Source organism: Pan paniscus, chromosome 17 (assembly GCF_029289425.2).
Source record: "Pan paniscus chromosome 17, NHGRI_mPanPan1-v2.0_pri, whole genome shotgun sequence".
Classification (NCBI taxonomy): domain Eukaryota; kingdom Metazoa; phylum Chordata; class Mammalia; order Primates; family Hominidae; genus Pan; species Pan paniscus.
The window spans coordinates 2,987,740-3,014,463 of NC_073266.2; the positions used below are offsets into that span (position 1 = coordinate 2,987,740).

The 26,724-nt window shown below is 41.3% G+C and overlaps 1 long non-coding RNA gene across 4 annotated transcripts in view; it reads right to left on the reverse strand.

Annotated features, from left to right (window-relative positions):
* The window catches only part of LOC134729240 (uncharacterized), a 43,307-nt gene extending 23,767 nt beyond the window's left edge, over positions 1 to 19,540 (reverse strand). The window contains exons 1-2 of one of the 4 annotated variants that reach the window (XR_010110128.1): positions 19,325 to 19,540; positions 16,959 to 17,050 (exon numbers count right to left, since the gene is read on the reverse strand). This is a non-coding gene — a long non-coding RNA (uncharacterized LOC134729240). Of the gene's footprint in view, positions 1 to 16,958; positions 17,089 to 19,324 lie in introns of all 4 variants that reach the window. The other 3 variants (XR_010110127.1, XR_010110126.1, XR_010110129.1) reach the window with 3 other exon arrangements.
* Positions 19,541 to 26,724: the final 7,184 nt, after the last annotated feature.

Consider the following 26,724-nt stretch of genomic DNA (forward strand, 5'->3'; position numbering starts at 1 on the left):
GAAAACTAAACAGAAAAAGAAAACAGTGCATGAAGATAATGAGATTATCAAAGAAGTGATTAAAAGTGCAAAATAGAAACAACATGTAGAGCTGAAAAGTAAAATACCTGAGTTTAGAGATTCACTAGAAGGTCCAACAACAGGTTTGATCTAGCAGGAAAAAATTCAGCAAGCCTCATAAGAAGTCATTTGAAATTATAGGGTGAGGAGGCTAAAAATAATTTAAAAAATTAAGAGAGCCTAAGGGACTTACAGGATACCATTAAGATGGCCAATATACTCATAATGGGAATTCTAAAATAAAAAGAGAAAAGAGAGCAGCAAAGTTATTTCAAGAAACAAACAGTGACAGAGAACTCAGAATTTGAGGGAGAAAATGACCTAAAATTTAATGAAACTTTACCAACTCTAACTAGTAACAACACAGGGAGACCCATGGCAAGACACATTATAATCAGAGATTCAAAAGTTAAAACACCGAGAATCTTGAAGTCAGCAAGAAAAAAGTGACTTAGCATGTACAAGTTTACCCCTGCAGGATGACCAGCAGATGTCTCAGCAAAAAAACTTGCAGGTAAGAGGTTGTAGGATGACATAGTCAAAGTGCTGAAAAAATGGCAAGTACCATCCAAGAACACTATGTCTACCAAAACTATCATTTCAAATGAATTAAAAAATAAAAATAAAGAATATTCAAGATCATCAAAAACTGTATAAATTTATACCCACTAGGCCTGTCTTAAAAATGCTAAATAGTCATTCACATTAAAAAATGAAATAATGATGAGAGCAACATAAAATTATGTAAAATATGACGTTTTCTAATAGAGAAAATTATGTACACAATCATAATATTCTTTGTAATTATAATGAAGATGCACAGAATACTTTAATTCTGCTATATATTTGAGAAAACAAAGACTTAAAAATGACTATAAATCTGTGCCAATAGATTCACAACACAAAATGATATAATTTGTGACATCAATAAAACACATAGGGAGCCATAAAGAGGCAGGGTTTTATATGCAATAGTAGTTATTCTTGGTAATATCTATAGTAACAACAAAGAAAATACCTACAGTTCTTAGGATTTTGAGACTAGTCTGGGCAACATGGCAAAACCCTGTCTCCATGCAAAATAACAACTGTTAGCCAGGAGTAGTGGTGCACATCTGTGGTCCCAGGTACTCAGAAGGCTGTGGTAGGAGGATTGTTTGAGTTGAGCCTGAGAGGCAGAGCTTGAGTAAGCAGAGATTGTGCCACTGCACTCCAGCCTGGGTGACAGAGCAAGACCCTGTCAAAAAAAAAAAAAAAAAGGAAATACCTATAGTACACACACACAAAGACATACACACACAGAGAGTAGTGAGAAAAGAATTAAAACATGTCACTACAAAAATCAATAGTACACTAAGAAAGAGAACAAGAGAGAAAAATAGGAAAGAAATAGCTACAGGACCGGCCAGGGGCGGTGGCTCACGCTTGTAATCCGAGCAATTTGGGAGGCCGAGGTGGGTGGATCAACGAGGTCAGGAGATTGAGCCCATCCTGGCTAACACGGTGAAACCACGTCTCTACCAAAAAAAAAAAAAAAAAAAAAAATAGCCGGGCGTGGTGGCAGGCTCCTGCAATCCCAGCTGCTGGGGAATCTGAGACAGGAGAATGGCATGAACCGGGAGGCAGAGCTTACATTGAGCCAAGATCTCACCACTGCACTCCAACCTGGGCGACAGAGAGAGACTCCGTCTCAAAAAAAAAAAAAAAAAAAAAAGCTACAGGACCTAAAACAAAAAAGAAACAAAATGCAATACGAAATCATTCCCTTTTAGTAATGTTTTAATATAAATCAATTATGTCAATCAAAACCATACTTTCACTAAATAAATTCATGAAACAAGATTCAACTCTCTGCTTCCTACAAATAACCAAATTATGATCTGGAACACATATAACCTGTACATGAAAGAATAATAAAAAATATTAAATGCAAAATCAAATACTGTCATGGTAGACAAAATACATATTATATCAAAAACTTCCTCAAGAGACAAGAGGAAAAGGACAATAAAAACAACAACAATAAAAGCAACAACAATAAAGCAACATACAACAATAAAAGCAACAACATTAAAACAACATACAACAATAAAACAACAACAGTAACGTATGTGCCTTACATCACAGTTCCCAAACATATGAAGCAACATTTTACAGAATTGAAACATGAAGTAGCCAGCACCTGATAACAGTAAATGACTTTTATATCTGACTTTTAGTAATGTAAATTAAAAAACAAACATAAGATGGACAAGTAAACAGAGGATTTCAACAACACGATAGAACAATTAGACCTAACAGTCACATTTACAACTCTCCACTCAACAGTAGAATCTACAATACTTTCAATCACACATGCCACAATATTCCAGATAGACCACCTGTTAAGTTAAAAAATGAATCTTAGCAAATTTAAGCAGATGGAATTACAAAATTATTGCTAACTATGATACAATAAAACAAGAAGTTAAAAACACTAGCATGTCAAAGAATAAGTAAAAATTAAACAACAAATTCTCAAACACACTCTTGTTCAAGAGGTTATAGACTTAATATTGTTAACATGTCACTACTACCAAAAGTGGTTCACTGATTCAATGCTCTTTCTTTTCTTTTCTTTCTTTTTATCTTGAGATGGGTTTTTGCTCTTGTTGCCCAGGGTGGAGTGCAATGGTGTGATCTCAGTTCACTGCAACCTCCACCTCCTGGGTTCAAGCCATTCTCCTGCCTCAGCCTCCTGAGTAGCTGGGATTACAGGCAAGTGCCACCAAACCTGGCTAATTTTGTATTTTTAGTAGAGATGGGGTTTCTCCATGGCTGGTCTCGAACTCCTGACCTCAGGTGATCCACCTTCCTCAGCCTCCCAAAGTGCTGGGATTACAGGCATGAGCCACCACCCCTAGCTGATTCAATATACTTTCTATCAAAATACCAATGAAACTTTTTGTAGAAGTTTTAAAATATTCTATAATTTTTATGGAATTTCAAGTGATTGCAAACAGCCAAATAATACTGGCAAAAAAATATAAAGATAGAGGCATCATACTTTCTAATTTCAAAACATACTATAAAGGTATAGTAATCAAAACAGTTTGGTACTGACATAAAGACAAATGAATGATGAAACAGATGAGAGAGTTCGGACATAAGACCTCATGGGTTTAGTAAACGTATTTTTAAAAACTGTTCCAAGAACTCACAATAAGGAAAGAACAGTCTCTTCAATAAACAGTATTGGGAATAATAAAAATTTACAAGGAAAAAATAACAAAGTTAGACCTTACCTTGCACCAATAAAAACATAAACTTAAGGCTGGGTGTGGTGGCTCACACCTGTAATCCCAGCACTTTGGGAGGCTGAGGCAAGTGAATCACAAGGTCAGGAGATCAAGACCATCCTAGCCAACATGGGGAAACAAAGTCTCTACTAAAAATACAAAGAAAAATTAGTTGGCGGTGGTGGCACATGCCTATAGTTCCAGCCACTCAGGAGGCTGAGGCAGGAGAGTCTCTGGAACCCAGGAGGCAAGAATTTCAGTGAGTGGAGATCACACCACTGTGCTTCAGCCTGGCGACAGAGAAAGACTCCACCTCATATAAAGAAATAAACTCAAAATAACTAATTTTGGTTAGTTATTAAAATGGAATTTTAAACTTTATTTTTCAGATATTTTGCTATCAGCATACAGAAAGCTGCTACTCTGTTGATTTTCTGCAATGTTACAGAATTTGTTTAGTAGTTCTATTAGGTTTTGGTGTAGTGTTTAGAGTTTTTCACATATAAGATTATTTTGTCCACAATCAGAGACCATTTGACTTCGTCCTTTCCTATTAGTATGAGTTTATTTCTACCTCTTGCATAATGTCCTTGGCTAGGACTTCCAGTACTATGTTGAATAAGAGGTCTGAAAGTGGGGATGATTACTCTTGTTCCAGATCTCAGAGAGAAAGCTTTCAGCTTTTCCTTATTCAGTATAATGTTAGCATTGCTTTGTCATAAATGGCCTTTATTGTGTTGAGGAACATAACTTCTATTCCTAATTTGTTGAGAGTTTTCATCATAATGAATGTTGCATTTCATCCAACGTTTCTTCTGCATAAGCAAAAGGTACGAAAATTAAAATACTTAATGTGATGGTTAATACTGGCTGTCAAATTGATTGGATTGGAGGATAGAAAGCATTGATCCTGGGTGTGTCTGTGAGGGTGTTGACAAACGAGATTAACATTTGAGTCAGTGGGCTGGGAAAGGGAGGCCCACTCTTAATTGGGTGAGCACCATCTAATCAGCTGCCAGTGAATATAAAGCAGGCAGAGACTGGCCTAAGCTCCCAGTCTACATCTTTCTCCTGTGCTGGACGCTTCCAGCCCTCAAACACCAGACTCCAAGTTCTTCAGCTTTGGGACGTGGACTGCCTCTCCTTGCTCCCAAAACTTGCAGACAACCTATTGTGAGATCTTGTGATCTCTCTAGGGAGCCCGACTAATACACCTAGCAACAAACTTAACTTAAAAGGTACAAGATCTCTACTCTGAAAACGACAAAACATGGATAAAAAATATAAAATACAAATGAATAAATGAAAAAATCTTGTGTTTATACACTGGAAGAATACTGTTAATATAGCTACCCAAAGTGATCTACAGACGTAAAGTGATTTTTATCAAAATATCAATGACATTTTTTCACAGAAATAGAAAAAATATTTTAAATTTATGTGGATCCACAAAAAACTCTGAATCGACAAATAACTTTGAGCAAAGTAAGCAAAGCTAAAGGCATCACTTTATCAAACTTCAAAACTTGCTACAAAGCTATAGTAACCAAAACAGCACTGTACTGGCATAAAAACAAACACATAGACTAATGTGCCCAATAAGCCCAGAAGTTAGTTTATGCACCTAAAGCCAACTGATTGTCAACAAAATTGCCAAGAACACACTTTAGGGAAAAGCTAATCTCTTCAATAAACGGTGCAGGGCCATTTAAATATTTAAATTCAGAAAAATTATACTAGACCCCAGTGCCTTGCCATATGTGATAATCAACTCAAACTAAAGACTTAAATGTAATGCTATCAATTATGAAGCTATTAGAGAAAAACTAAAAAATGCTTTATAACATTGGACGGGGAAAGGATTATTAAAATAACATGTCAAAACATAGGCAACAAAATCAAAAATAAGCAAACAACATTATGTCAAACTAAAATGCTTTTCCATATTAAAAAAAACTAAAAGATTGAAGAGACAGCTTAGGCAATAAAAGAAAATGCTTTCAGGCTATACATATGACAAAAGGCTAATATTCAGAATAAATAAGAAACTTTAAAATCTCAAAATGAAATACACTTATAATCTAATTTAAAAAATGCAAAAGATCTTAATAGATGTTTGTCAAAAAGTGATACAAAAATGGCTAACTGGAACATAAGAACATGTTCTACATTACTAATCACCAAGGAAATGAAAATCCAAACCACAACGAGGTACTGCCTCACTCCCATTTAGAATGGCTATAATAAAAAAAAATAAAACAAGTACTAATGAGGATATAAAATGAGTGAATGTATACATTGTTGGTGGAATTGTAAATTAGTATGGCCACTATAGAAAATACTATGGAGGTTTCTGAAAGAAATTAAAAATAGATGTATTACATGATCCAGCGATTTTACTCCTGCATGTATATACAAAAGAAAGGATATCACTGTGTCAAAAAGATATTTGCATTTCCATGTTAGTTACAGAACTAGTTATAATAGCTTATATATGGAATCAATTCAAATGTACAGCAACAGATAAATGGATAAGGAAAATGTACTATATATGCCCAGTGAAATACTATTCAGCCATAAGAAAGGATAAAATTCTGTCAGTTAAAAAAGCATGGATGAACCTTGAGCATACCATGTTAAGTAAAATAAGCCATATAGAGAAACACAAATACTTTATGATCTTATTATCTCACTCATTTGAGGAACCTGAAAAAAAGGGTTGATATAAGCAAAGAGTACAACAGGGGTTACCAGAGACTGAAGCAGGGAGATGGTAAAAGGCAGCTTCAAAAGTATTGTGTTACAATTAGATAGGAGAAATAAGTTTTTGTTCTTTGTTACACAGCAGAATAATAATAATTAATGAAAAGGTATCGCATATTACAAAATAGCTAAAAGAGACCAGTTGTGGTGGCACATTCCTGCCATCCATACATTTTGGGAGAATGAGGTAGGAGAATCACTTGAAGACAGAAGTTCAAGATGAGCCTGGACAACATAGTGTGACCCCGTCTCTATGAAAAATTAAAACATTATCCAGGCATGGAGGCAGCTTCCTGTAGTCTCAGCTAATTGGGAAGCTGAGGTTAGAAGATTGTTTGAGGTTACAGTGAGCTAGGATTGCACCACTGCACTCCAATCTGTGTGTTAGAGCAAGATCCTGTCTCTAAAAAAAGTTAATACATAAAGATATAAAAAATAGCTAGAGAAGAAGCTTTTGAATGTTCTCACCACAAAAATAACAAATGTATGAGGCAATAATTACACTAAGTACTCTGATTTTTATTGCTATACAACATATATACATAATTGTTTCCCCAAAATTTGTACAATTACATGTGTCAATTTTAAAAAATTAAGACTATAATGTAAAATCTATAGCTGTAAAATTCCTAGCACAATACAGAAGGGTGAAGCTTCATGACAATTGGTCTTGGCAATAATTTGGGGGATGTAACATCAACGGATCAGACAACAAAAGCAAGGGAATACACATGGTACTAAATCAGTGTGTGAAAAATATCCCAAACAGGCAAAGCAGAACATGGAATAGATATATGCACAATTATGTACACTGTAGCATTACTCACACACATACTACCTGGAAGCAAATGTACCTTTAAGGATGAGTAGATTCAACAAACAGGGCATGTATATTCACTGGGATAGCATTCAGCCTTAAAAATAAGGAAATCTTGAGAAGTACTACAATAAGGACAAATCTCGAAAACATTCTGTTAAGTAAAACAAGACAGTCAAAAAGGAAAACTGTATAATTACACCTATGTAAAATATTTAGTCAAACTCAAAGAAACCAAGTGTTGTAGTCTCAGCAGTGCACCAAGATGTAACAGTCTCTCATAGTCTGAGATAGCATTGAAAGTTCTTTGTTCTACTTCTAAGGAGATTAAGGAGCGTGAACACAAAGGTGAGGTTAGAGTGAAAGTTTGATAAGCAAGAGAAGAAAGCTCTTTGCCAGCAGAGATAGTTTCTCAATGGGGTGACCTCTGTGAGGCTGGGGTCCAAGGTTTTTATGGACTGGGAAAGGAAGAGAAGGAAATGTGCCTAGTTCACAGGCTGTCTTGAAAAAAGTGTGGCTCAGCTTGGCCCAGGACTTTGGCCCGGGACCAATCAGGAGCTGAAGGGATGATTCATAGATGCTATTTAGATTGGCCCAAGACTTATCAGAAGCTAAAGTGAAAGCTTGGTGCAGGAGCTTGTCCCGGGAGCAATCAGGGGCTGAAGTAATTATTCAGAGGTCAGACTTACAGTTCAAGTAAAGGAGAGTGTCGACCGGAATGCACCAGGGCCCACTGCGCTTATGACCACAAAAGGAGAAGAAACATTTTCCTGGGAGCCCACTGACTGCACAAAGTACAAAGGCGTTTCTTTTTTTCTTTTTCTTTTCTTTAATTCTTTCATTTTTTTTTTTGAGATGTACTTTCTTATTATTTATTTATTTATTTATTTATTTATTTATTTTGAGATGTAGTTTTGCTCTTGTTGCCCAGGCTGGAGTGCAATGGTGTGATCTCGGCCCACAGCAAACTCCGCCACCTGGGTTTAAGTGATTCTCCTGCCTCAGCCACCCAAGTAGCTGGGATTACAGGCATGAGGCACCACGCTCGGCTAATTTTGGATTTTTAGTAGAGACGGGGTTTCTCCATGTTGGTCATGCTGGTCTCGAACTCCCGACCTCAGGTGATCCGCCCACTTCTGCCTCCCAAATTGCTGGAATTACGGGCATAAGCCACCGTGCCTGGCCAAACAAAGGCATTTCTATGCCAGGTCGGTCTTGTTCCCTTATCTCAGTGAGCTGGAGGTTTGTACAAGTTTTTACCCAAATGGGCCAGAGGTTTTTCTGTCTGTGCAGCCATGGGCAGGTCTCCAAGCACAACACCATGTGCTAGTTACCTTGTTAGTGTCTGCAGCTTGATTTTTTCCAGGATTCCTTTTATGTTATGCAGGGATGAGACACTGACCCAAGGGCCAGGGACTTTCCAGGGACCCTTCTCTTGCTATCTAACTAAAGCAAGCTAACTAACTTGTTTCACAATTAATTGAGTATTCACTTTTACTTTTGTAAGACAAAAATTATCTAAAACATATTGCAAAAAAAAATAGAGCTATACTTACCACTTCTAAACCATATACTTAAAATGTTAGAAATGAAAATGGCATGTTTTTAACTACAATTAGAAATTTAGGACTACCTAGAAGGCACGGTTACAAAATCTTCAAACATCCCCTTCAAATAACAAAGGGTTCTTCTCACATAATTATTTAGATTTAAACTATAAGTTGATTGTAAATTTAAGATTATTTCCCTGACTACTCACCAAGATAGAATAAAATAATCACTAGAAATGAAGAAAAGAGGGAAATTTATAGCACTAATGTCCACATCAAAAAGCTAGAAAGGGCCGGTCATGGTGGCTCATGCCTGTAATTCCAGCACTTTGGGAGGCTGGGGTAGGCAGATCACTTGAGACCAGGTGTTCAGGACCAGCCTGGCCAACAGCAAAACCATATCTCTACAAAAAAATACAAAAATTAGCTAGGTGTGGTGATTCACAACTGTAATCCCAGCTACTCAGGAGGCTGAGACAGCAGAAGTGACTTAAAACCGAGAAGTGGAGGTTGCAGTGAGCCGAGATTATGCCACTGTACTCCAGCCTGTGTGACAGAGTGAAACTGTCCCACAAGAAAAAAAAAAAAAATTAGAAAGATCTAAAGTTAACAGCCTAACATCTTGATTAAAAGAACAAGAAAACCAAGTGAAAACAAACCTGAAAGCTAGCAGAAAACAAGAAATAGCCAAGATCAGAGTAGAGCTGAAGGAGATAGAGACACTGAAAACTCTTCCAAAAAAAAAAAAAAAAACTCAACCAATCCAGGAGCTGTTTTTATGAAAAAAAAAATTAATAAACTAGATGGAACACTAGCTAGGCAAATAAATAAGAAAAGAAAGAACAAAACACAAATAGAAATAATAAGGAAGATATCGTCACTGATCCCATGGAAATAAGAACAACGATCAGAGAATACTATAAACACCTCTATGCTCATAAACCAGAAAATCTAGAAGAAATGGACAATTTCCTTGCAAAATAAACTCTCCACAAGACTGAACCCTGAATAGATCAATAATGTGTTCTGAAATTGAGGCAGTAAGAACTAGCTTACCAAGCAAGCTGAATTTGACTTGAGGTAAAGAGGAGATAGTACATTTTCTCCTAAAACTATCCAAAAAAAATTGAAGACAAAGAAGTTCTCTCTAACTCATTCTGTCAGGCCAGCATCATCCTGATACCAAAACCTAACATAGATACAACAACAACAACAACAACAACACATCATGCCAATGTCTTTGATGAACACTGTGCAAAAATCCTCAATAAAATACTGGCAAACCAAACCCAGCAGCACATTAAAAAGTGCATCCACCACAATGGAATTGGCTTTGTCCCCAGGATGCAAGATTGATTCAACATATGCAAATCAACAAATGTGACTCATCACATAAAGAAAACTAAATAAAAAAACCACATGATTACCTCAATAGATGCAGAAAAAGCACCCAATAAAATTCAACATTCCTTCACGTTTAAAATTCTCAATAAACTAGGAACTGAAGAAACATACCTCAAAATAATAAGAGCCATATACAACAAACCCACAGCCAATATCATACTGAATGTGCAAAGGCTGGAAACATTCCCCCTGAAAACCGGCACAAGAAAAGTATGCTCTCTCTCACCACTCCCATTACAACTCCCGTTCGGAAACCTTGTCCAGGAAAATCAGGCCAGAGGAAGAAATAAAGAGTATTCAAATAGAAAGAGAGGAAGTCAAATTATCTTTGTTTACAGATGACCTGACCCTATATCTAGAAAGCCTCTTCGTCTCAGCCCCAAAGCTTCTTAAGGTGATAAGCAACAGTAGCAAAATCTCAGGATATAAAATCAATGTGCAAAAGTAGCTAGCATTCCCATACACAAGCAACAGGCAAGCAGGGAGACAAATCATGAATGAACTTTCATTCACATTTGCTATAAAGAGAAAAAAATACCAAGGAATACAGCTCTGAAGGAAAGTGAAGGATATCTTCAAGGAGAACTACAAACAACTACTCAGAGGAATCAGAGTGGACACAAAAGAAATGGAGAAACATTCCATGCTCATGGAGAGGAAGAATCAGTACCACGAATATGAGCACATTGCCCTAAGTAATTTATAGATTCAATGCTGTTCCCATTGAACTACTGACATTCTTCAGATAATTAGAAAAAAAAAACTTTTTAAAATTCATATGGAACCAAAAAAGAGCCCAAATGGCCAAGCCAAACTTAAGAAAAAAAAAAAAAAGCTGAAAGGGTCATTGCCTAACTTCAAACTGTACTAGAAGAGTACAGTAACAAAAACAGCATGGTACTGGTATAGAAACAGACACATAGACAAATGAAACAAAATAGAGAGCATAGAAATAAAGCCAAAAACCTACAACAACCTGATCTTTGACAAAGTCAACAAAAACAAGGAATTAGGGAAAAGTCTCCCTATTCAATAAATGGTGCTAGGATAACTGGCTAGTCATGTGCAGAGAATTAAAACTGGAACCCTTCCTAACACCATAGACAAAAATTGACTCAAGATGGATTAAAGACTTGAATGTAAAACCCAAAACTATAAAAACCTTAGAAGAAAAAATCTAGATAATACCATTCAGGATATAGGCATGAGGAAAGATTTGATGACAAAAAGACCAAAAGAAATAACAACAAAAGCAAAAATTGACTAATGGGGTCTAATTAAACTAAAGAGCTTCTGCGGAGCCAAAGAAGCTATCATCAGAGCAGAGAAGCTAGAGAATGGGAGAAAAATTTTGCAACCTATTCATCTGACAAATGTCTAATACCCAGAATCTATGAGGGATTTAAAATTTACAAGAGAAAAACAAACAAACCCATTAAAAAGTGGTCAAAGGACATGAACAGACATATCTCAAAAGAAGACATACATGTGCCCAACAAACAGGGAAAGCTCAACATCACTGATAACTGGATAAATACACATCAAAACAACAATGAGATACCATCTCACACAAATTATAATGTCTATTAATAAAAAGTAAAAAAGAAATAAAAACAGATGCTGGTGAGGTTGTGGAGAAAAGGGAACACTTTTACACTGTTGGTGGGATTGTAAATTATTTCAAGCATTGTGGAAGAGAGTGTGGAGATTCCTCAAAGACCTAGAAGCAGAAATACCATTTGACCCAGCAATACTATTACTGGGCATACACCCAAAGGAATATAAATCTATTTTAAATATACATGTATACATATGTTCATTGCAGCAATATTTACAATAGCAACGTCATGTAATCAATCTACATGCCCATCAATGATACACTGGATAAAGAAAATGTGGTACACATACACCATGGAACACTATGAAGCCATAAAATGTAATGAGATGATGTCGTTTGCAGGGACATGGTTGGAATTTGAAGCCATTACTCCCAGCAAACTAATGCAGGAACAGAAAACCAAACACCACCTATTATTATTCTAACTTATTAGCAGAAGCAGATCAATGAGAACACATGGATACATCAGGAAGAACAACACACACTGGACACCTGTTTCATGGCATGGGGGAGGGGAAGGAGAGCAACAGGAAGAATAGCTGTGGATGCTGGGCTTAGTACCTGGGTGATGAGATGATCTGTGCAGTAAAGCACAATGGCACACTTTTATCTATGTAAGAGACCTGCATATCCTGCACATGGACCCCTAAACTTAAAATAAAAGTTGAAAAAAAAGCTTATTACATATGGACCACTGAACTTAAAATAAAACTTGAAAAAACACTGAGTATGAGGTGGATTCCCTATGTTAGACCCAAACTGAGGATCCTGAAGCTCCTGCTAGGGAATTGGGGCTGGGTGCACCCTGGGGAGCTGCTGCCAAGGCCGTCCACTGTCCCTACAGGCCGCCTCCCTTCCCGGCCTGTGATGGAAAGGAGAAGGGGTATGTGAACAGCTGTGGAAGTCAGACTCTCGGGAACTGAATCAGGCCCCAGCCCATGCCCCCCAGCCCAATCCAGCCAACGTGCCCGCTGTCTTCCCACCCAGCCAGCCTAGCCCTCAGGACTGTTAGATGGAACCAGGCTCCATCATCACCCAGGCATGGAAGGAAGATGCCCTGGTCCTCAGCAAGCAAGGCCTGGTTTCCAAAGTGCTCTCCGAAGAGGCCTCATTTTTGTCACATCTTAGAAGGTACCTTTCTGCTGCTCTTGCACCCAGCATGTTGGCAACTCAAGTTCCCCCACTGACTTCTCCACACATAAGGAGGGAGTCAACACCATTGCTAAGTCGGATCAGCTCCAGGGTCTCCAGTATCAGTTTTATCAGATCCCAGGGACCTGCCTGCTCCCAGAGGTGACAGAGAAAAATCAAGGAACGATCTGTATGGTCACTGACATGGATGAAACCCTTGTGCATAGCTCCATTAAGCCAATCAGCAATGCTGACTGCCTAGTGACTGTAAAGATTGAGGGGACCATGAAGCCTTATATGGATGAGTTCCTGAGATGACTGGAGGAACTGTTTAAATGTGTTTTCTTCTTTGCTCTCTTCATTCCAGCCTGAACAAGTATGCAGATCCTGTTGAGAGGTGACAGCGTGCTGGCAGTCCTCACAACCCTTGCTCGCTCTCGGGGCCTCCTCTGCCTGGGCTCCCACTTTGGCAGCACTTTAGGAGCCCTTCAGCCTGTCGCTGCACTGTGGGAGCCCCTTTCTGGGCTGGCCAAGGTCGGAGCCAGCTCCCTCAGCTTGCGACGAGGTGTGGAGGGAGAGGTGCGTGTGGGAACCAGGGCGGCGTGCAGTGCTTGCAGGCCAGCCCGAGCCCGGCAGACCCTGCACACGGAGCTGCCGGCTGGCCCCACTGGCCCCAGGCAGTGAGGGGCTTAACACCTCGGCCAGCAGCTGCTGTGCTCAATTTCTCGCTGGGCCTTAGCTGCCTTCCCACAGGGCAGGGCTTGGGTCCTGCAGCCTGCCATGCCTGAGCCTCCCCACCATCCGTGGGCTCCTGTGTGCCCAAGCCTCCTGGATGAGTGCCACCCCCTGCTCCACGGCACCCAGTCCCATCAACCACCCAAGGGCTGAGAAGTGCGGGTGCACAGCACCAGACTGGCAGGCAGCTACACCTGCAGACCCTGTGGGGGATCCACTGGGTGAAGCCAGCTGGGCTCCTGAGTCTGGTGGGGACATGGAGAAACTTTGTGTCTAGCTCAGGGATTGTAAATACACCAATCGGCACTCTGTATCTAGCTCAAGGTTTGTAAACACACCAACAAGCACCCTGTGTCTACCTCAGGGTTTGTGAATGCACCAATCAACACTCTGTATCTAGCTACACAGGTGGGGATGTGGAGAACCTTTGTGTCTAGCTCAGGGATTGTAAACACACCAATCAGCGCCCTGTGAAAAAAGACCACTCGGCTCTAACAATCAGCAAGATGTGCGTGGGGCCAGATAAGAGAATAAAAGTAGGCTGCCCCAGCCAGCAGTGGCGACCCACTCGGGTCCCCTTCCACACTGTGGAAGCTTTGTTCTTTTGCTCTTTGCAATAAATCTTGCTGCTGCTCACTCTTTGGGTCCACAATGCCTTTATGAGCTGTAACACTCACTGTGAAGGTCCACAACTTCACTCCTGAAGCCAGAGAGAACACGAACCCACCTGGAGGAATGAACAACTCCAGATGCGCCACCTTAAGAGCTGTAACACTCACCGCGAACGTATGCAGCTTCACTCCTGAGCCAGCGAGACCACGAGCCCACCAGAAGAAAGAAACTCTCAACACATCCGAATGTCAGAACGAATAAACTCCAGACATGCCACCTTTAAGAACTGTAACACTCACCGTGAGGGTCTGTGGCTTCATTCTTGAAGTCAGTGAGAACAAGAACCCACCAATTCCAGACACATTGTGATGGGTGTGATGGACCAGTGGGAGGTGTTCTGGAGTTGCCTAGCCCATGAGTCACGTTTGTTCCACCAAGGCTGCTATGTCAATGACCTCAGCCATCTGGGGAGGGACCTGAGGAAAACTCTCATCCTGGACAACTCGCCTGCTTCTTACGTCTTCCACACAGAGAATGCAGTGCCTGTGCAGTCCTGGTTTGATAACATTCCAGACAGCAGCTGCTGCACCTGATATCAATCTTTGAGGAGATGAGTGGAGCAGAGGGTGTCTACACTAGCCTTGGGCAGCAGTGGGCCCTTAGCCTTTCCTGCTTCCCAGCAATGGCCATCACAGTAGGGGATTTTCCCGCACTGTGCCTTTATGATCAGCCTGAAAGAATGAAGCCTGGAACACCTACCCACATGGGCCTGGAAACAGTGAGAAGTGATTCAAAAGAGCTTTAGGACAGCTTAGGTGCCCAGTGGGTGAATGCCAGACCAAGGATACCCAGAGCTACCTGCCATCAAGTTTTTGGGTTCCCGAGATGTGGGTGTGAGGGAAAGAAAGAGAGCATGTGTGTTTTGCGATGAACTGTGGGCCAAATATATAGTGTTTCAGTAGGGGAGAAGCTGAAGGACAAAGACTCTTCCCAAGTTAGCTTTGTCTCCTCTCCTGTCACCCTATGAGACCCTGAGTTCCATAGGGATGAAGACTGTTGAAGGCTCCATTGCAAACCTGGTCTTTCTTCAGTGCTGCAAGGCCTATGCCAAGGAGAAAGGAAAAGTATGCCTTTGGGTGTTCCAGACACACATCTTTCTGAAATATTTCTCCAGCCAGTTGTTGCAGATAAAAGACGATATTTCTGGGAAGATGGGGACTTACGTCCAGACCAGTACCCAAGCCATCAGGTCTTGTGGCCCAAAGGCTATGCTTACTTAAGTCCAGCCAAGTGTCTGGGATGGATCCTTTCTGCATCTCCCCAAGACTCACCACTTAGGCATAGCCTTAAACCTGTGGGGAAGGAAGTTGTCTCCCCACCCTGCTAGAGGACAAATAACTGATTTCTGTTCTTTCGACTCTGTTTTAAAATTCTCTTAAAAAAAATTAAAAGCCTATCTGAAACTGAAAAGAAAAAAACAAAAAAACAAGGAAAAAGATGTCATACTTACATAAGTGAAAAACATACAGATATACCTATAAGCAACAAACACAGCTAATTCACACATATATTAAACATCACATTGAGATAAAGTGTACCGAGCTAAAAATTATCTTTCTACTGATGATATCAAGCTTTAAAACAAAAATACAGTTAACTGATCTGAGAAAACATAACTCCCAAGAAAAGAAACACAATAACACGGAATTGAAAACAAGAAGAGAGATTTTCGAGCATAAAATCCTGAATACAACATAGATTTACAATGGAAAATAACCGTTTTTAAAAAAATTTTTTTTTGAGACAGAGTCTTGCCCTGTCGCCTAGGCTGGAGTGCAGTGGTGCAATCTCGGCTCAGTGCAAACTCTGCCCACTGAGTTCACGCCATTCTCCTGCCTCAGCCTCCTGAGTAGCTGGGAATACAGGTGCCTGCCACTATGCGCGGCTAATTTTTTGTATATTTAGTAGAGACGGGGTTTCACCATGTTAGTCAGGGTTGTCTCGATCTCCTGACCTCGTGATCCACCCGCCTTGGCCTCCCAAAGTGCTGGGAATACAGGCATGAGCCACCACAACCGGCCAAAAAACAATTCTTTAGATATCTACAGCATTCAACTGTGTGCACTCATGAAAAGCAGACAATTTAAGTCATTAGAATTTAATAAATTGCAGTAAAATTATACCAAAAATACATTACAATAATTAATAACAGGCTCTAATGAGAAGAATTTAATAAATAATCATTAAAAAGACAGGATAATTTTATTATGTTCTCAATATGTTGCTGCACTTCTTACCACAAAATATAATAAAATTATATGCCTATAATATAGATTTCAGGAGCTAAAAAAGCCTTATATTTCCAAATAAAAGAACAACATAAATTTTGCAAAATATGATGAGCATTACTGCAGTATAAAGTAAATATCTGGAATTAAAATATACCATCATTTAGATACAGACTAAAAAAAAGAATATAAATGTTAATGATTCCTTTCTGCCTGCAGTGAGCTTAAAATTACAACCAAAAATTTTAATAAATATGTAGCACCTACAAGACATTTTATTAATAGCTTACATAATGTGGAAATTTGACCAATTTATTTTAGAATTTTTGAATCTAAAAATCACCAGCTTGACATTCATTTGCGAAAGTGAAACATAAAGGAGAGTAACATAAGCAAGACGACAGAATGGGAGGTTCTGCATGCACATCCCCCACAACATAATGCAACTGCCACAGGAAACATAAGTGCATTCATGAAAGCCTTAGAATCCAGTTCAGAATTTGTGACACCCAGCTGGAGGCAAAGAGCAAGGAAGACATCTTTAGAGGGTAAGCACTTGACCAAATGGCAAGCTTGCCAATCATGGTCCTCACTTCAAAACAGAATACTACCACATCTTACTGTAGACTTGGCTACGACTCATTTGACCTTGGTCCTGCCACTGCAAAAATCTGTGAAAAACACAAGAGAATTCATACTCACCTGAGACTTAGGTGACAGGCCTGCAGAACTTGGTTGTCTCTATAGTCGCTGAATCAGGCAAAACACACCTTCTTTCCTTCTCCAGCCATGGTCTGGAAGAAATCTTCACATTGATATGATGAAATGCTAACTAAAAATATGAAAAGTACTAAAGTATAAATGTCACTAAAAATGGTAAATACATACTGAAATTCAGAATACTCTAAATTGTTATCATCTTAAACTAGACTATTAAAATACAAGACGTTTTACATAACTCTCATGATAACCACTAGGAAAAAAAAAACATAGTAAAGAAAAAGAGAAAGTAATTAAAGCATACACAAACAACAAAAATTACACATTGGATATGGTGGCTCCTGCTTATAATTCCAACACTTTTGGAGGCCAAGGTGGAAGAATCATAAGCTCCTTGGGTGTTGTGGTACATGTCCAAGTAGTCCAAGCTATTTGGGTGGCTAAGGTGGGAGGATTGCTTGAGCCCAGGAGATTGAGGCTACAGTGAGCTGTGATATGCCACTGAACTTCAGTCTGAGCAAGAAAGCATAACTTTGTCTCAACAAAAATGAACAATACCACAGGAAAGACAGAACCAGAAAAAAAAGAAGCAAACTTAAAATGGACAGAAAACTACAAATGTACAATAGTAACTGCTTACCTATCACTACCTTACAAATAAGAAGATTAAATTATCTACTAAACAGATACTTCTGTAGACTGAATGTCATCTCCAAAATTTAGGATAAAATAGCCAATGTGACAGAATTAAGAGGCGGAACCTTTAAAAATTAATTAAGCTATAAGCACTCTGCCCTCATGAATGGATTAATGTTCTTATTATGGGAATGGGCTAATTTTAACAAGAATGGATCTGTTATATATTTTAAAAAAAAAGCTCTCTCTCCCTCACATCTTTGGCCATGTTATTATCCAGCAACTAGATCTTCAACAGATACCAGTAACATGGTGTTTTACCTTCCCAGCTTCCAGAATCATAAGTCAAATAAAATTCTGTTCTTTACTAATTACCAGTCTGTGATATTCTGTTATAACAGCCAAAAGAGACTAAAGCAGACAGAGTGGATAAATGAAACTTTTAAACCTCGTAATATGCTGCTTACAGGAGACTCAATTATGAATAAAGAGCATAGGCTAAAAGTGAAAGGATAGAAAATGATATTCCATGCAAATAATAGCCATAGGAGTTCAATGGTAGTTATGCTTAAATTAGACAAAATAGAGTTTCTAGCAATGTCTCTCACAAGCATGAAATGAGTTTACCATACAATAATAATAGAGGTTAATTTGTCAAGCAAATACAGCTATATATATTTATGCACCCAAAAGGGAGGCTTCTAAATATAAAAAGCAAATATGGGCAGAACTGTAGGGAGAAGTAGAAATAAATCCAATAATAGAAAACTTTAATGAAATGTATAATAAAGGACAAATAGTTAACAACATTGTAAATTTGCAAGGGAAAGCTGTTCTCCTGTGTTGCATTTGAGAATGCAGCAAAGAAAGTGGGAACTGATAATTTTACCGCAAGTCTGAGTTAGGCTGAAAAACAGGGTGGTCGATTAGAGGTTCCACTTGCCATATATTAAAAAAACACAGGAGAAAACCAGTCCTCCTCTGGAGTGTTAAAATAATTAAAGAGCAGAAAATTAGTCTAAAGTGGCTCTAGTGCCCTGTGTTCATAGGTAAAAAAAAAAAAAAAAACTAAAACCTAACTCAAATACATTTCCTATAAACCATTATCTTAGCCTGAAACAAAATGCACGTTTAACCAATGGCAAACATGCAATTAACCTCTGAATATGTAACCAGGACATTTCCATCTGGATAGTTCAAATAAGGTGACTACATAACTGGAACCAATTATTGAATTTGGGTTGCTTTCTCATGCATCTTATGAAAGCCTTTCCTTTATGCCCCTCTGGTGGACCACAAATCATGGCTGGGTGCTTTCAATTTCACCAATCACTGTTTGTTCAGATAAACTGGTTAACGTTTTAACATAGACTCCCCTTAATTTTTAACAAGAGAGACTGTGGACCCCACGGGCCGCAGCTCCTCCCACGCAAACACCCAGTGGCAGTTTTTCCCTGATGACCCACCAGGCCTCCCTGAACAATCTGGTTAATACTCATGGCTGTGGGCGCAGAGCAGGGCGCTGCCCAGGGACAGGACCGGATGGGCCGGGCGGGACGTGGGTGCCTCGGGGCTGGCCCAGCGGCCATCTTGCAGCCACAGGGGACTGAGGGCCAAGCTGCGGGAGACTCGGAGCTAACCGTGGGGAGGCCGGTCCTGCCGGTTTCACAGCCTGCTCTCCCCTCTCGGGATGCTTAACCCCGTATACTCACCATTTCCCAGCTTCCAGGATGTCCTGGCATCTTAACTGTGCGTCCCCAAGGACCTACAGATCACAGGGCAACAGGGGCTGTGAGAGAGTAGCCCAGGGCTCCCAAGGTGGAGGAGGCGAAAGAGGAGACGGATCCCAAGTTCCTGTGCCAACGCCAGGAAGAGACAAAGATCCCGCCAAACGCCGGAAGCCACGCCCTCCTCTCCTGTCCTCTCCAACTGAGCGCCTGATTGGGCGGTTCCCACATCAGTGTCAATGACTGGATAAAACTCCAGGACTCACCCACCCCCGCCTGACTCCTGCCCCTACCCCCACTCCCCTTCAGCCTTAGTGCATTTTTGTTAGTTTGTTTTACTTGAAGTTCTGGAATACATGTGCAGAACGTGCAGGTTTGTTACATAGTTTTACATGTGCCATGGTGGTTTGCTGCTTCTATCAACCTGACGTCTAGGATTTAAGCCCCATATGCATTAGGTATTTGTCCTAATTTTCTCCCTCCCCTTGACCTCAACACCCTAACAGGCCCCAGTGTGTGATGTTTTGTTCCCGGTGTCCATGTGTTCTCATTGTTCAACTCCCACATATGAGTGAGAACATATGGTGTTTTGTTTCCTGTTCCCGTTTTAGTTTGCTGAGGAGAATGGTTTCCAGCGTCATTCACGTCCCTGCAAAGGACATGAACTCATTCTTTTTATGGCTGAATATTATTTCATGGTGTATATGTGCCACATTTTCTTTTTCCAGTCTATCAATGATGGGCATTAGGTTGGTTCCAAGTCTTTGTTTTTGTAAACAGTGCTGCAATAGATATATGAGTGCATGTGTCTTTATGCTAGAATGATTTATATTCCTTTGGGTATATACCCAGTAATGAGATTGCTGGGTCAAATGGTATTTCTGGTTCTAGATACTTGGGGAATCACCACACTGTCTTCCATAATGGTTGAACTTATTTACACCCCCTCCAGCAGTGTAAAAGCGTTTCTATTTCTCCACAGCCTCACCAGCATCTGTTGTTCCTGACATTTTAATAACTGCCATTCCAAATGGTATGAGATGGTATCCCATTGTGGTTTTGATTTGCATTTCTCTAATCATCAGTGATGATGAGCTTTTTTCTTTTTCCTTTTGTGTGTTTGTTGACCACATAAATGTCCTCTTCTTCTTCTTCTTCTTCTTCTTCCTCTTCTTCTTCTTCTCCTTCTTCCTTTTCTTCTCATTTATTTTATTTATTATTATTTTTAAGACGGAGTCTTGCTCTGTCACCCAGGCTGGAGTGCAGTGGCAGGACCTCAGCTCACTGCAACATCTGCCACCCAGGTTAAAGTGATTCTCCTGCCTTATCCCCCCAAGAAGCTGGAATCGCAGCCACCCGCCAAAACACCATGCTAATTTTTTGTGTTTTTAGTAGAGACATGGTTTCACCATGTTGCCCAGGCTAGTCTTGAACACCTGACCTCATGATCCACCTGCCTCCACGGCTGAAAGTGCTGGGATTACAGGCTTGATCAACCACGCTCAGCCAAATGTCTTCTTTTGAGAATAGTCTGTTCATATTCTTTACTCACTTTTTGATGTTTTTTTCTTGTGTGTGTGTGTGAATTTAAGTTCCTTGTAGATTCTGGATATTAGACTTCTGACACATGGATAGATTGCAAAAATTTTCTGTCATTCTGTACTTTGCCTGGTCACTCTGATGATAGATTCTTTTGCTGTGCAGAAGCTTGTTAGTTTAATTAGATCTCATTTGTCAATTTTAGCTTTTGTTGTGATTGCTTTTGGTATTTTATTTCTGAAGTCTTTGCTCATGCCTATGTCCTGAATGGTATTGCCTAGGTTTTCTTCTAGGGTTTTTATGGTTTGGCGTTTTATATTTAAGACTTTAATCCATCTTGAGAAAATGTATAAAGTGTAAGGAAGGGGTCCAGTTTCTGTTTTCTGAATGTGGCTAGCCAGTTCTTTCAGCACCATTTGTTAAGTAGGAAATCTTTCTCCATTGCTTGTTTTTGTCAGGTTTGTCGGAGATCAGATGGTTGTAGATGTGTGATGTTATTACTGAGGCCTCTGTTCTGTTCCATTGGTCTATATATCTGTTTTGGTATCAGTACTGTGCTGTTTTGGTTACTGCATCCTTGTAGTATAGTTTGAAGTCGGTTAGCAGGATGCCTCAAGCTTTGGTGTTTTTGCTTAGGATTGTTTTGGGTTGACAGGCAAACAGGCTCATATAGTTGGGGTCACATGCCCAGAGTATCACAGCTAATTAAGACGTGAGCTGAGACTTGAAATGCACATGCTCCTTCCCTTACCTGGGTCTGTTGTATAATGCATCTTAGCAGCTATTTAAGAGTAGGAATTAGAACATTTGGACATCTTTTTAACAACTTTTTAACCTGCATTTTGATAATGCAGGAAAGACCTTCATCCCATCCCTGAGCCCCTCTCTCACCATGCTACATCCCACTGCTGACCACATTGTAGGGTGGCCATTAGGAATCAGGCAGGCAGCGGGGGCCGGGAATAAATAAGCAAGGATTACGCTGCCCAAATTTGCTCATCTTAGAAAGTCTCCTCAATCATTCTCTGTGAAGTGATTATTCCAGGGTAATTGTGGCCTGACTGCACTGCATGTCAGTCTGACTTGTCTTTTTGAAAATCCCTGGATTACTGTCATGAACGGGGGTATTTCTCTTTCTATTTAAAAACGGCCAACTGTCCTCTGCAGGTGTCCTGATTTGCTAGTTGATACCGTGAAGGTAGCGGTGAGAATATATTTGGGCCACATCAGAATACCTATTCTCAGCTGGAGGATATATAGAAATTTCTTAATAATATCTAACCATTTTCTCAATAACCATTATATTTAACAGTGATAGCTTGGAGGGCAGGGAAGGACACAGATGACATAATCTTAAAATTTAATTTGTTTATGAGGTTTTTTTTTTTGCTCTTGTTTAGTTTTGCGTAGTTTTTGGATACAAGGTCTTGCTCTGGTGCCCAGGCTGGAGGGCAGTGGCATAATGATAACTCATAATTTGGTTGTAACGGTTCTTTAAAATATATTTTTGCTGAGAGTGGTAGCTCACACCTGTAATCTAAACACTTTGGGCGGCCAAGGTGGGATGATCGCTTGATCCCAGGAATTCAAGACGTGTCTGGGCAACATAAGTAGGCTCAGTCTCTAGAAAAATATTTAAAAATTGTCTGGGCATAGCTTTGCATGCCTGTAGTCCCAGCTACTTGACAGGCTGAGGTGAAAGCATCACTGGAGCCTAAGAGTTTGAGGCTGCAGTGAACCAAGATTCAGCCCCTGCACTGACAGAGTGTGACGTGTGTGTGTGTGTGTATAAACAATTTGTATGTGAAAAAAATTCAAGCACAGGAGAAAAGTGAAAGCCCATGGTGGGGGATGTGGAGAAAGGTGACTATGGCTGCAGCAACTCAGTGAGACTTGGTTTTCCATCTTGAAGAATTGCCCATCCACATTGAAACCATAGCCTAACAAATGCCCGTTCTCACATTCCACCTGCTGGGATACCAGTATGTAGCCTTTTGAAAAAAATAAAATCTTTCACCTAAGAGAAGGACAAGAGAAAACGAGGGTTTCACATCTAAAGCCTTCATTTTCTTTATGAATCAACAGCCACTTGTCATTTGAATTGTCCAAAGGCGACTGACAGCACTAATACACTTAATGAATCAACCAGGAAAAATGGGCCTCTCAGGTGAGGAGGAGGCACAATGGTCACAAAACCCAATCCCTTCTCAGCTTTGCATGGTGCTCGCATCTCAAGAAGTGGTGTTAGCCATGTGAACCGTGTTCACTGGACAAGGCCAGAGGAAAGAATATTTAGTACAACACAACTATGGGGCTGCAAATCAAACTGGTAGTGGGAGCATGCATGAGGCTTCAGTGGCCTAGACACTGGTGGCTACCCTTCGGTGTCACTTAAACCTTTGAGGTGAAGGACGTTTTTTTTCCCCAATTGGCTCAGAGAAACTAATCAGCATTAAAATTGAGATTTGTTTTTCTTTTCAAAATTTCTAAGACATAGAGGACTCTAACACTCCAAAAGACATTCAGATATTCGTGCAGCTGAGGACCTGCCTGCTCTGTAGAGGGATGGCAGAGCAGCAGCCACCAGCTTTAAGACCTTTAAGCTCCTCCTCTTATAGGGACAGGCCACCCCCACACAACCCCCCTAACTTCATAGGCTCTGGCTGTCAGGTGCACCTGGGGGACTGTCTTCCTCCCATCTCATTAGCTCTCCAAGACAGTCCAGCTCAATCTAAAACCTACCGTAAGCTGGTGGGACGTAGACTCTCCTCCATTCTCCCAGCTCAGTGTGACTTCTGGAGAGTGCTCCCCCATCGTCTTACCTCAAATGATGTGAAAAGAGCTGGTTCCCGGGTAGTTAGATGTTCAGTGATCTAACAGGCCCAGCATGCGCAGGGCCTGGTGCCGCAGCGTGGCACCTCTCCCCTACCTGGCCTTCACATCGGCCTTTTCTCTTCTGTCACCAATGTCAGGTGATGGTCACCAGTGCCACACTCTCATGAGCTTGGTAAGTAGCAGGGGTGTAAACCCCAAAAGATTTCCTGTGACTCTACCCTCTTACCTCCCACTCAAGTGACATTATAAGCATAATTTTATATTTGATCTAATTTATGCATAACTTTTTTATAACATTTCTGACAACAGCCCCCACAACCACATGAGTCTGGGTTACAGAACACATGGCCGAGGCTCGGGTAGCAGGTTTCAATTACTTTATTCCAATGTGAAATGAAGATTGATGATTTAAAAACAAGACAAAGTTGTTTATCAGCTGTGGGGTGGCTACATTTGCTAGCTCTTGCTCACTTCCTTTGAAACAAGGTATCTGGACAGACCATATTCATAAGTAGGTCTTCGCAAAACCCCAGACAGAAGTTCCAGTCAGACACAGCTCCCTCAGGCTCACAGGGTGGCAACCGCCTCCATGTTAGGCTCTGACAGCAGGCAAGGAAACGAGCACAGGCAGCAGGGGACAAGGAGGGCCCGGGACTGTAGGGATCCCCAAATGCACCAGAGCTATTCTCTGTAGAAGGGCGCACGCAGGTCTCACTGTGTCAGTGCAGTGGCTGAATCATGGGTCACTGCAGCCTCAAACTCTTAGGCTCCAGTGATGCTTTCACCTAAGCCTCTTTTGTAGCTGTGTGGCAAAAAGCCTCCTACTTTTTTCTTAAAACCTGAACTTTAAGCCAGGTTGGGCCGGGAATAGTGGCAGCAAAAGCCGCAGCCAAATGTATACACTCCAGATGTCTACACTCATGGGCACAGGCATATTCCACACTTGCTGGAGCATGAGAGGCCTGAGAGGCACCTGTTTCCCAGTTGCTAACTGATGTCCACACACCCCATTCACGTGTCTTCATTTAGGTCTCTGCATCGTATATTTGCTCAGCCAGGGCAAACACATCTTCTGGGGGGCATCATTAATTGCAGCACCTGCCCCACTTGTTCTGGGAGGGAGTCAAGAGGAATCTGGTCAGCTCCTAATCCCCCAGGACAAAGGTGATGCCCTCTTTTCAGGACTTACATCCAGCAGCGTCATCTCGGGATGGGTTTTTCAAACACAAGCAGCATGAGGTAGCAAGCATGGTGTGACAGGCTCAGGGCCATGGGCAGCCGGCTGCTGGAGAAACAGCACAGGGCAGGCACATCTGTGGGTGGCACCATGACAAGCCAAGACAGCCACAGCCCCTAATCCCAACAGCTCCAGCCCAGATGGCATTCAAATCTTCCCGGAGAGTACTGGGGTACTCGATGCCCATCACTCGCCCTCTCATTAGCACGGCCTTGTTGGTTACTCAGGGACTAAGGAGAGGGGGTGGGGGATGTAGATCCAGGGTGGGCACCGCCTCACAGCCAGAGTCCACCTGACTGCAGGCCAGCAAGCAAGCCCAAGCAGCTCAGCTGTAGTCACCTCTGGCTGCACTTTTTATGTGTACTTTACACAAAGGCAGCAAAAGGAGGTCAACGTTAGCTGTTGTGACATGAAAGTCTATGCCCCATTAAGACCTTAAAATGCTATTGTCTTAAGCTCTCTTTATTCTAAGAAAATTTATACAAATAAACACATACAAGCTGAACTACTATAAAGGAAATACTAGGATTTTTTAAACCCATAAACAGACATGAAAACAGTCACTGTTTGATTGCAGAGAAAGTGAGATTCTAAAGCAGCTGACCACAAAACAGCTTCACCAAACCCCAGGCAGGCCAGGCAGTCTGAACACTATGAGGCCACGTGATGGTCACAGAGGATGACAGCTCCCATGAGTATTGCAAGGCACTGTGTTAGCTTCTCACTCACAGTCTCAGAATACCCTGTGAGGGGAGGCCCCGCCTCACTAGAGCACAGGAGGTTCCTGAGCTCTTCCCAAAAAATGGTCATCAAACGATGGAGCAGGGGGAAGCCCAGACAGAACAAGTGAGTCCCTAGGGTCTCCTTAACCTCCCTCAGCTCCTCCACATGGGTCCCTGAGGGAAAGTGAGCAGCCTCCTAACCCCTTTGTTAGGGTTCCAGTCCTGCAGGTCTGGACTCTCTCATTTTATGCTACCATAGGGGGTGACAATGCAACCCCAGGCTCCTTTTTTGCCATCCCTCAATGCCAGGCCAGACCCAGAGCCCTTTGCTAACACAGCCCAGGGGATGCTCAAGGCCCACCTTGACACAGTCACCTGTAGTGTACTGAGATGAGCAAGGAGGTGCAAGTAGACACAAATCCCCCATGGGCTTGGCCTCAGGCATGTTCCACAGGCTCAGGGCCTCGCTGATGAGCTCACAGCCCTCCTTCAGGAATCCTGCAGATCACACCCTCAGGGAGCAGTGCTCAGATGAGCAGGCAGGCCCCACATCCCCCACCCCATGACGCTCTGATCTACTTTGCAGGCTTCTGCATTGGTCAGTCCCCACTGCTTTCTGGTGAGATGTCCGAGTTGAAGTGAATGTTGAATGCCACACAGCTGATGGGGCTCACTGCCTTGCACATGTCGTAAAACACCTCCTGGCTCCAAGGGTCAGCTGTGGAGACACAGCTTGATGGGAGGTAGGCCCACTCCACCGTCAGTGGTGCTGGGTTGCCCTGATCTGCACCTTCCAGGTCCTTGCTGAGGTATCTGCATGCTTCTCTAAGGGACTGGGTCATCAGACACCCCTGGCAAGGACCAGCTGGCAGAACAGGCTGGACACTCTCCTTCAGCCTCCCCAGCAGCCCTGCCTGTGCTGTCATCTGTGCTGATGATCTCCGTGGTAAGATTACGGGAAACTTTTACAGCAAGTTTTCCTTTCTCACTTCCCTATCTTAATAACAGCACTGATAACTTTTAAGCCCTAGCAAGCTGAAACTGTAAGACAC